Here is an 11,878-nt window from a genome sequence, read left to right as displayed (position 1 = left end):
AGTATCTGTTCTTATCAGCTTGATATCTGATAGGGCCCCCATCGGGGGCCTTCAAATATCATCTGATTTTTGAAAATAGGCTGGGAACGGGGGCTTGCTCCCTCCCGGCCACGGGTTGCCCGAGTATTGCACTACATCTCGGGAAAGCCCACCCCTTTTGGGGTAAATAAATAAGAAAAATTAGAAACAGACACAAATTAAGAAGAGAAACAATTATTTCTCAACTTAATTTTTGTCAAGCTGATAAGAACAGAGTTGAAATATTTTTATGAAAAATATTTTTACACTCCCTGTATTTTATTTGATGTGGCAGAATCGAACAAATAATACTACATGGCGACAAGTAGTCACTGTGCAGCGAATAAGAAGTAAACATTAAACAACGAGGAAGCAGAAAAATTATTTCCCAAAAAATCGAAAAAACCAATTTTTTCCGAAAATTTCCATATGCAAAAAATCGAAGATGGAATCGGCTGTTTTCGTACAATACATACACACGCTTGGAACTTTTTCGGAAGGGGGAAACAATTATATACTCGAACTTGCGTCAGTATCACGATTACGCACCGGGACGAATGCCGGGGGCGTTTTCCTCCCTCTGGCTACTGATGGTCGAAAGGATTATTTGGCACCTATCTACACTTTTAAATGCGCTATCCAGTTACTTCCTGAAGCTTTTATCATGTCACTATTATCCTCCTGACGTGATTTTCTGCGCAAAAACTGCTCCGTACGAAATGACGTCACAATTGAGGACATAGGAAATGAAAAAGACGTCTCCACACTTGGCGCGTCGGCACTTTTGATCTGTTTTTTATCGCTTCTCGGCCTTATTGGCTAAGATCAAGCCTTGTTTGTGTGTATCTGTTTTGGTGTTTTTGGGTGTTTTCGAGCACCCAAGTCTTCGCTTCTCGTCTAAGCTTCTTAGGTTGTGTTGTAACCTAGGAAGCGCCTTTTTGTAAGGTTTCCTTACATAAAGAGGAAGTTCAGGCCTCTTCTGTGACTGAACTTTAACTAAAGTTAGAAAAGTTTTTCACTCTTTTTGCACTGGAGGAACCTGCCTGCGCATTCTAGCGTATTCGCGGGGAAATCCGGGTCAATATCCCCACGGTTGACCCCATCTTTACAGTAGGGATCTCCTATTTTTCTATACCCATGGAGGGTATATCCTCTGCCGCTTGGGCGGACTGCGACCCAATGGAGGTCGCAGGACCAACCGAGGGTCCATATAGGGTAGTCGAGGCTAGTGTAGCTTCCTCCCAAGTTAGTAAGGTTTCAGTAGCTAGCGTAAGTAAGGTAGCTGTTAAGACAAATCAGCCTGCTCCTAGTGGTGCTCCTAGGCACGTTGGTGCCTCAGTGCAGCCCACTTTTAAAGGAGTTAAGTTGGTGGGTATGAAGTCTTCAAAGGCTTCTACTCCTCAACTTGGTCAAGTCAGACAGGCTGCGCCTGTCAGCCAGGCAGGAAGTTCGGCCCCTAAGGCCAGTTTTAGTCAAGTAGCTAGCGGGATTGCTCCCAACAGCTCTGTTTCCTCGTCCGCTTCTGGGCCCTCAGCGCCCCAGAAGTCTAGTTTTGCTAGTGTTGCAGCTCGTTGGGCTCCGGCAGCTCAGGTTTCTGCTCACAGCAATAAGTTTTTCAACACTGAGCAGCTCAATGCTGGTGTTAGTGCTCAGCACAAGTGTGCTAAACCTGCCGTCCTTAACGGCAGGATGCGCAGGGTACTTAGTGCCCATGTCTCCGTCCCTGAAGGCTCATCCATTGATGAGATTCTGGATGGTATTGAGCGTACCCTTGCGCCAGGGGAGGTTTCTCGGTTTGCGCCCATGGGCAAAGACCGTTACTTCATAGGGTTTAGGTCGACTGAAAGTCGCCGCCTTCTTGTCTCTGTGGGTTTCACAGTGAAAGACGTCAGGGTCTTCCCTGTTCCCTTGGATGAAGACATAACCACTGTCTTCATCCGTTTCCTGCCGCCGGAAATGGACTTAAAAGCCGTTCGCCTGTTGATGGGCCAGTTTGGCAATGTAAAGTCCGTATCAATGATCAAAGTCCCGGGCCGCCCTCATATCGATACCGGCACGGTGAAAATCTGTCTTGAAGTCAAGAAACCAGTCCCCAACATAGTTTACTATGAGGGAGTGCCCCTGACCATGGGGTATCGTGGCGTTGAGCGCATTTGTAGACGCTGCCTCGAACCCGGTCATGAGCAGAAAGAATGTAAGGCCAACCTCTGTGACAATTGTCACAGTAGGTACCATCCTGCTAGGTCATGTCCCAGACCTTGTCGTGTCTGCTCCGGTGACCATAGCATTCTTGCTTGTCCTTCAAAGGGTTCGGTTGAAGAAGCTGCAGCTTCTGACAACCTTGAGATGGAGGTGTCTGTAGATGCCTCTGTCTCCGTCTCTTCTCCCGTCCAGCAGCCGGAGGCCCCAGTTGTTGAAAAGGTTGTCGAAGAAACTGTTCCAGCTCCATGCGTGGAGACTGGCTTAGATAATAAGCTAGCAAATAAGGTAGAAGAGCAGGATAACTCTAAGCTAGAACAGCGGGAGCAATCTGGTAACAGAGTTAGGACTAGAAGTAAAACTAGTCGTAAAACTAATGATAAGGGGAGAGAAGGTGAAACCAGCAGCGACGAGTCAGCTGCTGGGGGATCCGACTCTGGGAGGGAAGGCAGACCCAGTAAGCGGGCCTGCCGAACTAGACGTAGGAAGAAGAAGGCCAAGGCTGGCAAGTCCTCCGACCCAAGTACGGAGGAATACTAACCACCCTAACTGAACCATGTCACTTAAAATACGTCTAGCAACCCTTAATTGTAATGGACTTCGGTCCATTCCCCGGCAATTATTTCTTGCATCCCTTTTACCCTCCCTTCAGCTAGATATTCTAGCCTTGCAGGAGACGTATTTTGAGAACATGCGAAGGGTTAGGGCCTTTAGGCCTAAAATAAGGGGCTATAATAGCTATTATAGCTTCTCCAGGGGTAGGAGCGGGGGAGTTGCACTCCTCGTCTCCTCCAGTATCACAGTCCAACAGTTCGTCACAGACAGTGACGGACGTTTAGTTTGTTTGGATATTGTTAAAAACAAAAAAACTGCTAGGGTTGTTTGTATTTATGGCCCCACGAGGTCTAGCTTACGTTCGGAATTTTTCCAAATTCTTGGCAGCTACTTAGCTACCAATAGAGACATATTTGTCATTGGTGATTGGAATGTGATCCTCCGTCCAGACGACAAGGAAGGAGGAAGCTGGTACCCTGATAGTTCTAGGAATAAACTCGAAGACCTCCTTAGTAATTATTCCCTCAAGGATGTGCAGCTTACTGTTTTGCCCGGCCACTCCATCTTTACTTGGTGTAATGGCAATGGCTCTATCAAGTCGAGGTTGGATAGGATGTATTCTAACATCCCTTCTTCTGCTTCCGACTTTTCTGTCCTACCTCTCTATTTCCAGGGGGCTCGGTTTTCGGACCACTCCCTGGTGATGGCTACTTTCAATCTATCCTGTTCTTCGAAACGTAACCGTTTCCTTCTCACCCCTGATATTCTTAGGGATGAGGAATTTCTGTCCGAAGCGGACACGCTACTAACCAGCATGCTCTCTCTATCCACTGTCAGCCTAGAGGATTGGTGTCGGACCAAGGGGGAGATCCTCCGCCTTGCCCGCTCAACCGATAGGCGCCTTCGCCGCAAGAGGCATTGCCGCTTGCGGATTCTTCAACGCTTCTTGACTGACTGTCGCTGCAGCAAGGACGACTCTGGGTACATCGAAGGTTTAGTCAAGCAGGCTTCGGCCAGCATCTCTGCCCTTTTGACTAGTCGTTTCGAACACGCCCATGAAAGGTATAAGATCTCCCGTCTTAACACCCCGAGGCGTTTCGACTCGATTTTTTTTGGCCGTTATAGCAATGATAAGTCTAAAACTAACGTTCCCTCCCTTTTAAAGCACGATGGCACCTTAACTACCGACGACCGAGAGATTACCCAGGAGTTCTTTCGGCACTTTTCACAGTTCTTCGCCTCTGATCGTGTCGACTCATCCCAATGGGAAGACATGACCAAGGCAGTTCCTACTGCTTGTCTTCACCCCTTTCCAGATTTGTTTTCCCAGGATTCGGTTAGATTGGCCATTTCTGCTATGCAGGCTGGCAAGTCTCCTGGTCCTGATTGCTTACCAACTGAGTTTTATAGAGTCTTTTCTGATAAATTGTCCTCCCTTCTGCCCATGGTTTACAAGTCTCTGTCTCCCGACAACCCTAGTATTTCAAAATTCAACTTGGGACAGCTCTCTGTTCTTCCCAAGTCTAATAACTGCACAACCGTCCACCATTTTCGGCCTTTAACGCTTACTAACGTAGACTATAAGATCTACGCGCGGATCATTTACAACAAAATTGGTTCCTCCCTTGCCCCGTGTATTGTTAATACCCAAACAGGAGGTATTCCCAATAGATGTATATTAGATAATCTAAGTTTTATTAGGCTACTTAGTGAGTATTGCTCAAATAGGAAATGGCCGTTAGCTTTGCTTTCGATTGACCAATCGAAAGCTTTTGACCGTGTTGATCACGGTTTTCTTTGGCATGTTTTAAAAAAGTATGGCTTACCTGACGAGGTACTTTTGGCAATCAAAATTATGTATACCAAGGCTCATTGCCGCATTAGTGTTAACGGCCATCTCTCTGACCCCTTTCTGCTCGGAAAGGGCGTCAGACAGGGGTGTCCTCTCTCTATGTTTCTTTTCTCCCTTAGTATCAACACCCTCTTGGGTGAGGTACAAAGGGACTTCAGTATCTCAGGCTATCCTATGCCTGGGTACTATAAAGCGGACTACTATAAGTTCGTGGCCCATGCGGATGACGTCACCTTTTTTGTGAAAGACAACTGGGCAATCTCCAGAATCTTTGGCCATTTTGACAGATACTGTCAGGCCTCTGGAGCTGTCATCAACAAGGACAAGTCTTCTTTTCTTCCACTTGTTGGTTCTGTCTCCCTTCCTGCTTGTTTTTCTTACATCCCTGTGAGCCGTAGTGTTAAGATCTTAGGTTTATATTTTGGTGCCGACTCGGCCAAACAAAATATGAAGGAGATCGAAGTTAAAGTAAGGGACAAAACTTCCATTTGGTCGGGAAGCTATCTCTACTTTCCTAGTAGGATAGCTGTCTACAAAAACATCATGTTTGGCATTTGTGTTTATTATGCCTCTGTTTTTGGCCTGGACGCAGGCTTCAGGCATATTAATCGTCTCCTTTTTTGTTTTGTCTGGGGCAACAAGCCCGAATGGGTTAGTAGGAATATTATGTATAATACCAGAGCAAACGGTGGATGGGCCATGTTTGAGCCCACCCTCTTCTCTGCTGCTGCCCAAATTAGGCAGTTGGTCCTTGCCCTTAGTGCCCGCGATCACCCGGTCAGTAAGCTTTACTGCTTCTTTCTCGGGTATCGCCTTAAGTTGCTTTTACCTGATTACAAGGTAAACCTTATGCCCAAAGTGCTGGTTCCACCACCCTTTGTGAAAGTATGGTGCACGCACCTTTTAAAACTGTCACAATCTAATAATCTTCCTAATGTTAAGACCAAAGCTTGCGATATATATCGCCACCTTAGGCCCGACACTCCTCTATTTCTTTCACCGTTGGTCACTCAGGCCCAAATCGATTGGGCCACTGTTTGGCGCAGATGTTTTGATGGGTTTATACCCGAACACTGTGTCGAACTTCAGTGGAGAGCTCTGCATAACGCACTCTCCACAAGGGTTAAACTCCGGTCTATCGGAGTTTACGTTCAGAGTGAAAACTGTCCAATGTGCGACTCTTCGCCAGAAACGGCAGCACATCTTTTCTATTTCTGTAGGGTAGCGAGGAAAATTTGGGGTTGGATAACCCACCTCCTCGGACTGCCCTTTCTGTCACGTGAGAACGTAGTTCTTCACATACTGTTTAACAGAGGCACCACCTCTCCCTACGTGATTAGTCTTCTTATCCATATGGCTAAGCACGAGTTGTGGCTGGCCAGGTGTAGGAAGGTGTTCAACCACAAGATCACCACCCACCGCCTCTTTCGTACTAAAATCCGTGAGGCTCTAGCTATCAAGCTCCTCTCGGACTTTCAGTCTCTTCCAAGGGCTACATTTTTATCTTTCTGGGATACCCCGAACCAGATCTTATGGGTCTGGAGCGACGGTAAACCAACTCTCAACGATATTACATCTATCTCTTAAGTGCACAATAGTAATAAGTTAGTGTAGACTTCCATTAGTTTTTAATTTCTGGTCGTAGGGAAGTGGATTTCTCTTTTAGCCAGGTGGGCTGCCACTTCCCTTTAGTTTCTCTTCAGTCTTACTACATCTCTATGCCTTTTCCCATAGGGATGTAGTGTTAGCTATTTAGGGAGTTTCTTCCTCCCTGTCCATCTTATCCAACGATTCCCCTGGCACCTGTCCAGTGGGATAGGATACTGTTTTTTTATGTCTTGTGGCCGTTGACTCCCTTACCTTATGGTATGCGTGACGAGGCAAAAACAACTGTTTATTTCCGTTAGTTCTTCTATCCTCGCAATACAGGGAACGGCCTTTTTCACAAAGGTGGGGACCCTGTGCGGCGAGGAGGTACTGATTCGAGGATTAGTCAGTTATTGCGGACGCGGTTGGCGGACTTTCGTCATCTCGCAGGGGATCATTTCCCCCCGTATAACATATATGAGACTCAGTATCTGTTCTTATCAGCTTGATATCTGATAGGGCCCCCATCGGGGGCCTTCAAATATCATCTGATTTTTGAAAATAGGCTGGGAACGGGGGCTTGCTCCCTCCCGGCCACGGGTTGCCCGAGTATTGCACTACATCTCGGGAAAGCCCACCCCTTTTGGGGTAAATAAATAAGAAAAATTAGAAACAGACACAAATTAAGAAGAGAAAGAATTATTTCTCAACTTAATTTTTGTCAAGCTGATAAGAACAGAGTTGAAATATTTTTATGAAAAATATTTTTACACTCCCTGTATTTTATTTGATGTGGCAGAATCGAACAAATAATACTACATGGCGACAAGTAGTCACTGTGCAGCGAATAAGAAGTAAACATTAAACAACGAGGAAGCAGAAAAATTATTTCCCAAAAATTCGAAAAAACCAATTTTTTCGAAAATTTCCATATGCAAAAAATCGAAGATGGAATCGGCTGTTTTCGTACAATACATACACACGCTTGGAACTTTTTCGGAAGGGGGAAACAATTATATACTCGAACTTGCGTCAGTATCACGATTACGCACCGGGACGAATGCCGGGGGCGTTTTCCTCCCTCTGGCTACTGATGGTCGAAAGGATTATTTGGCACCTATCTACACTTTTAAATGCGCTATCCAGTTACTTCCTGAAGCTTTTATCATCTCACTATTATCCTCCTGACGTGATTTTCTGCGCAAAAACTGCTCCGTACGAAATGACGTCACAATTGAGGACATAGGAAATGAAAAAGACGTCTCCACACTTGGCGCGTCGGCACTTTTGATCTGTTTTTATCGGTTCTCGGCCCTTTATGGCAAAGACCAAGACTTTATAAGTCGGTATTATAGGTATAGGTTCTTGTAAGCCCATAAGTCGAGTTGGGAGGAGTTCCAGTCGTTGTGGATGTTCCTGTGTTCCTCGTAGCTGAAGTTGTGCTGTTCCTGGTGTTCCTGGTGTGTTGGACTTACCTCTGTGACCTGTTGTTCCAGTCCTGTTCCAGTCCTGTTCCAGTCCTGTCTTGGTGGCTTAGTCGTCCCTCGTGCTGCATTGGTTGCGCCTCGTAAGGTGTTGTTATCTTCGATCTTTCGACCATCGAGCCTGGATTGGAGGTTTTGGACTTCGATTTTTGGTGATCCCAGTCTGGATTTGGACTTAGTTTCTGGAAAGAAAAGAAAAGTGAAAAATAAGAAAAATGGATGAAACTCGAAATTGGTGAGATGTCTTTGAAATTTTATTGTAGAAAAGAAATAAACTGGAAAACGGTAGTTAGAACAATTTTAGAGAGATTAAATATAATGAAGCAATAGTCCAGGTTGAAGAGTTGTCTAGTAACTATTGTGTTATAACTTTTGTTAGTGAAGAAGGATAAAAATGGAAAGCTTTTTGATATTCAATGGATATAGATGGTGAAAATTAGATGTTAGTTGTGTTAAAGGAGAAATGAAAAGAGTACGTTAGAGAGTTCCATACGAAATAAAATGTCTGAAATAGAAGATAAATTAAATGAGTATGGAGTTAGTAAGAACAGTAGCAAAGAATATTATATAAAAGAGTTGGGAATATTTACAGGAAATAGAATAGTTGGAATAATAATGAACAAGGAGATACCTAATTATATAACAATAAGAGCCGTAAAATTCGAGTTGATTATAGAGGGGTTAAATGGCTATGTGGGATCTGTTTGGAAGGTGACATAAAATGAAAGATTGTTTAAAGATAAAATGTTTTTCCTGCGGGGAGATGGGACACAAAAGAATGATTGTAATAAAAAGATAAGGGAAGAAAGTATGGAAATGAGAGAGGATGAGAATGAAGGTGTTACTCAGGATAGTCAGGAGAAAAGTTTAAATGATGTGTTACAAGAATAAAAGATGCTTTGACTGAAGTTAATGATATCTGTGAGGAAAGTATTGAGGAACAGAAAGAAACAGAACAGGATAAGAGTAAAAAAAGATTAAGGGAAAGTCCTGTCAGTGTTCCACAGAAAATTAAGAAAGGAAATATTGTGAAAGAAAACGGATCAAAAAGACAATAAAAGGGAAAGAAAAGTTTAGAATAAACTGATAAAATGAGAGATGATTGGTCAAAATCAACAGCAGATCGTTGGCCAAGAATGTATGTGGTTAAACTAGGAAAGCAGGACTTATAAGAAATCAGTGGTGGATGTGCCAGCAAGAAGGATGGTGTAGTTTTGAGTTTGCCCTATGGTATGATATAGTAAGGGAAAAGGATGAGGAGAAAGGGGAGTATTAGTGGACAGAATTGTTAGAAAGTCTGAAAAAAATACAAGAAGTCATTATTTGCTGCAAAAGTAATGAAAGGAACAATTGTGAACAGTGAAGAAAGTTTAGACTGTGTTCTTTGAATCATGTTTGTTTTATTTTTGAGTTAGAGTTTGATGTGTTAAGAAAGTTGTTTTTAAGTTTTTGTAGTCTAAGTGGGTTTATGTTAGATGTTAAAGTTTTGGAAATGTGAAGATGATTATTATATCATTTTGATATGATGGTTAATGGTTACTTACCTTTAAGTGTCGTTTATGGGTTTACTGTTAATTGTATTAACACTTACTAGATGTGGATATTTGTTATTAGATGTAGTATGTGGGTTTATTGTTTACAGTTTAATGTTTATGATTAATGTTTACTTACTTTTAGGTGTTGATAAGAGTTTTATTGGTGTTAGTTATGTTACTTACCTTTTGTTAAATGTTGTTAATTAATTATGTACTAACGATTATTAACAGGTTAGGATTAGGAGTTTATTGTTTGCCAGGTGTATACTTACCATTGTTTGGTATTGATGTTTTAGTTGTCTAGCTTGTTCAGGGTCTTGAAGACCTGAAATTTGAGAAATGTTTTATTTTTGTTGGGTTTATGTTAAGTTTTATGTACGGCGAGCCTGGTTTTACGCCAGCTTCTGGTTCAAGGGGGTGTCTTGCTCGGGACTCCCTCGCCCTGGGGGAGGGGCTGGTATGGGCCAAGGTCTGTGGTGTCAGCAGTTTTGCTGGCACTGCTCCAAACTTTAAAAAACGAGTATCTGTTCTTATCAGCTTGATATCTGATAGGGCCCCCATCGGGGGCCTTCAAATATCATCTGATTTTTGAAAATAGGCTGGGAACGGGGGCTTGCTCCCTCCCGGCCACGGGTTGCCCGAGTATTGCACTACATCTCGGGAAAGCCCACCCCTTTTGGGGTAAATAAATAAGAAAAATTAGAAACAGACACAAATTAAGAAGAGAAACAATTATTTCTCAACTTAATTTTTGTCAAGCTGATAAGAACAGAGTTGAAATATTTTTATGAAAAATATTTTTACACTCCCTGTATTTTATTTGATGTGGCAGAATCGAACAAATAATACTACATGGCGACAAGTAGTCACTGTGCAGCGAATAAGAAGTAAACATTAAACAACGAGGAAGCAGAAAAATTATTTCCCAAAAAATCGAAAAAACCAATTTTTTCCGAAAATTTCCATATGCAAAAAATCGAAGATGGAATCGGCTGTTTTCGTACAATACATACACACGCTTGGAACTTTTTCGGAAGGGGGAAACAATTATATACTCGAACTTGCGTCAGTATCACGATTACGCACCGGGACGAATGCCGGGGGCGTTTTCCTCCCTCTGGCTACTGATGGTCGAAAGGATTATTTGGCACCTATCTACACTTTTAAATGCGCTATCCAGTTACTTCCTGAAGCTTTTATCATGTCACTATTATCCTCCTGACGTGATTTTCTGCGCAAAAACTGCTTTGTACGAAATGACGTCACAATTGAGGACATAGGAAATGAAAAAGACGTCTCCACACTTGGCGCGTCGGCACTTTTGATCTGTTTTTTATCGCTTCTCGGCCTTATGGCCAGATCAAGACTTGTCAAGTCGGATAAGTTCTTGAGGTAGCAAGTAGGCTATTATTCTATAAGCCCATACCGAGAAGGCGACGAGTTCCGAGGATTCGTATGCTGTTGTGACCAGTGCGTGTTCCAGTGTTCCTGCCTTGGTGACCTGTCCGGTTGGTGTTTTTGGCTGTGGTTTTTGCCTTCGGTTGGATTTCGTTTTCGGCGGCCGTTCCTGCTCTGGATGTCCCTGCCTTGGATGTTCCTGGACTCTGACTGCTTCTGGACTTTGGTTGTTCCTGCCTTGGTTGTTCCTGCCTTGGATGTTCCTGCCTTGGACGTTTTTGGACTTTGATTGTTCCTGCCTTGGAAAATTTTTGGACTAACTGCGTTTTTGGACTTTGTTATTTTGACAGCGTTGGACTCTAAAAACTGTAAGATAAATTTTGTGATTTTTTGGAAATTATCCTAAGTTTAAAATGGAAGAAAGTAAGAATTTTGAGGAATTAGAGTTAAAAGTTATGGCCCAAGATAAAGTAGTGTGGAAAGAATGGGTGGAATATTTAATGTCTATTTTGGATGATGCAGACGCACTAGTCCAGGTCGATGAGATATCGGATAAGGTGTGCCTGATAACAGCTAAAGATGAAGAGACTAAGATAAAAATATTAGAATTAAAATGGGTCTGGAAAGAACAATTTTTGGAAATTAGAGCTGTAAAGGGTGACATAAAAAAAGTACAGATGTTACATGTTCCTTATATGATAGACAGAAAAGATATAGAACAAACTCTAAGTGAATATGGGAAGATAATTAGGATAGAAAAAGAGTATTACTTACCAAATAAGAAGATCTTGACAGGAAAACGTTTTGTGACAATAAAAATGCAGAAATTAATACCGAATTTTATAGTAATTAAAGAAGTAAAATAAGAATAGAATATTCAGGTGTGAAGTGGTTATGTCCCAATTGTTTGTCTCCTGAGCATAGGGCAAGAGATTGCCCTAGTATAAAATGTTATAGTTGTGGTCTAACAGGTCATAGAAGACCTGAATGTCCGAAAAATAATGATAAAGAAACAGAGATAGTGGATCAGAGATTAGAAACAAGTATAGAACAAGAGGACATAATTGAAAAGGAAAATAGGTCTAAACAGGAAAGTCCGAAAGATAAGATTGTGAAAGAACTAGAGGAAGTCTATGAGGAGCTAGAGAAGAGTATAGAAACTGAAAAGAATTTAGATGATAGTAAGGTACAAGAGCAAGAGGACAGAGTAAAAGAGGGAGTTAAAACAAGGACTCAAATTAAATATAGAA

At 42.6% G+C, this 11,878-nt stretch overlaps 2 non-coding genes and 1 pseudogene across 2 annotated transcripts; all 3 read left to right on the top strand.

Annotated features, from left to right (window-relative positions):
- On the top strand, window positions 1-157 carry LOC136968097 (U2 spliceosomal RNA; annotated as a pseudogene; the record flags this gene model as incomplete).
- Window positions 158-6,671: 6,514 nt separating this feature from the next.
- LOC136968094 (U2 spliceosomal RNA) lies at window positions 6,672-6,854 on the top strand. The gene has a single exon (XR_010879597.1). It is a non-coding gene; the product is annotated as a U2 spliceosomal RNA (small nuclear RNA).
- Window positions 6,855-9,712: 2,858 nt separating this feature from the next.
- On the top strand, window positions 9,713-9,906 carry LOC136968095 (U2 spliceosomal RNA). The gene has a single exon (XR_010879598.1). It is a non-coding gene; the product is annotated as a U2 spliceosomal RNA (small nuclear RNA).
- The last annotated feature ends 1,972 nt before the right edge of the window (window positions 9,907-11,878 follow it).

This window comes from Centruroides vittatus, unplaced genomic scaffold, assembly GCF_030686945.1.
Source record: "Centruroides vittatus isolate TY-2023 unplaced genomic scaffold, ASM3068694v2 contig_139, whole genome shotgun sequence".
In the NCBI taxonomy this organism is placed as follows: domain Eukaryota; kingdom Metazoa; phylum Arthropoda; class Arachnida; order Scorpiones; family Buthidae; genus Centruroides; species Centruroides vittatus.
Note: the sequence above shows the minus strand (reverse complement) of the source record. Positions and strands in the feature narration are given on the sequence as shown.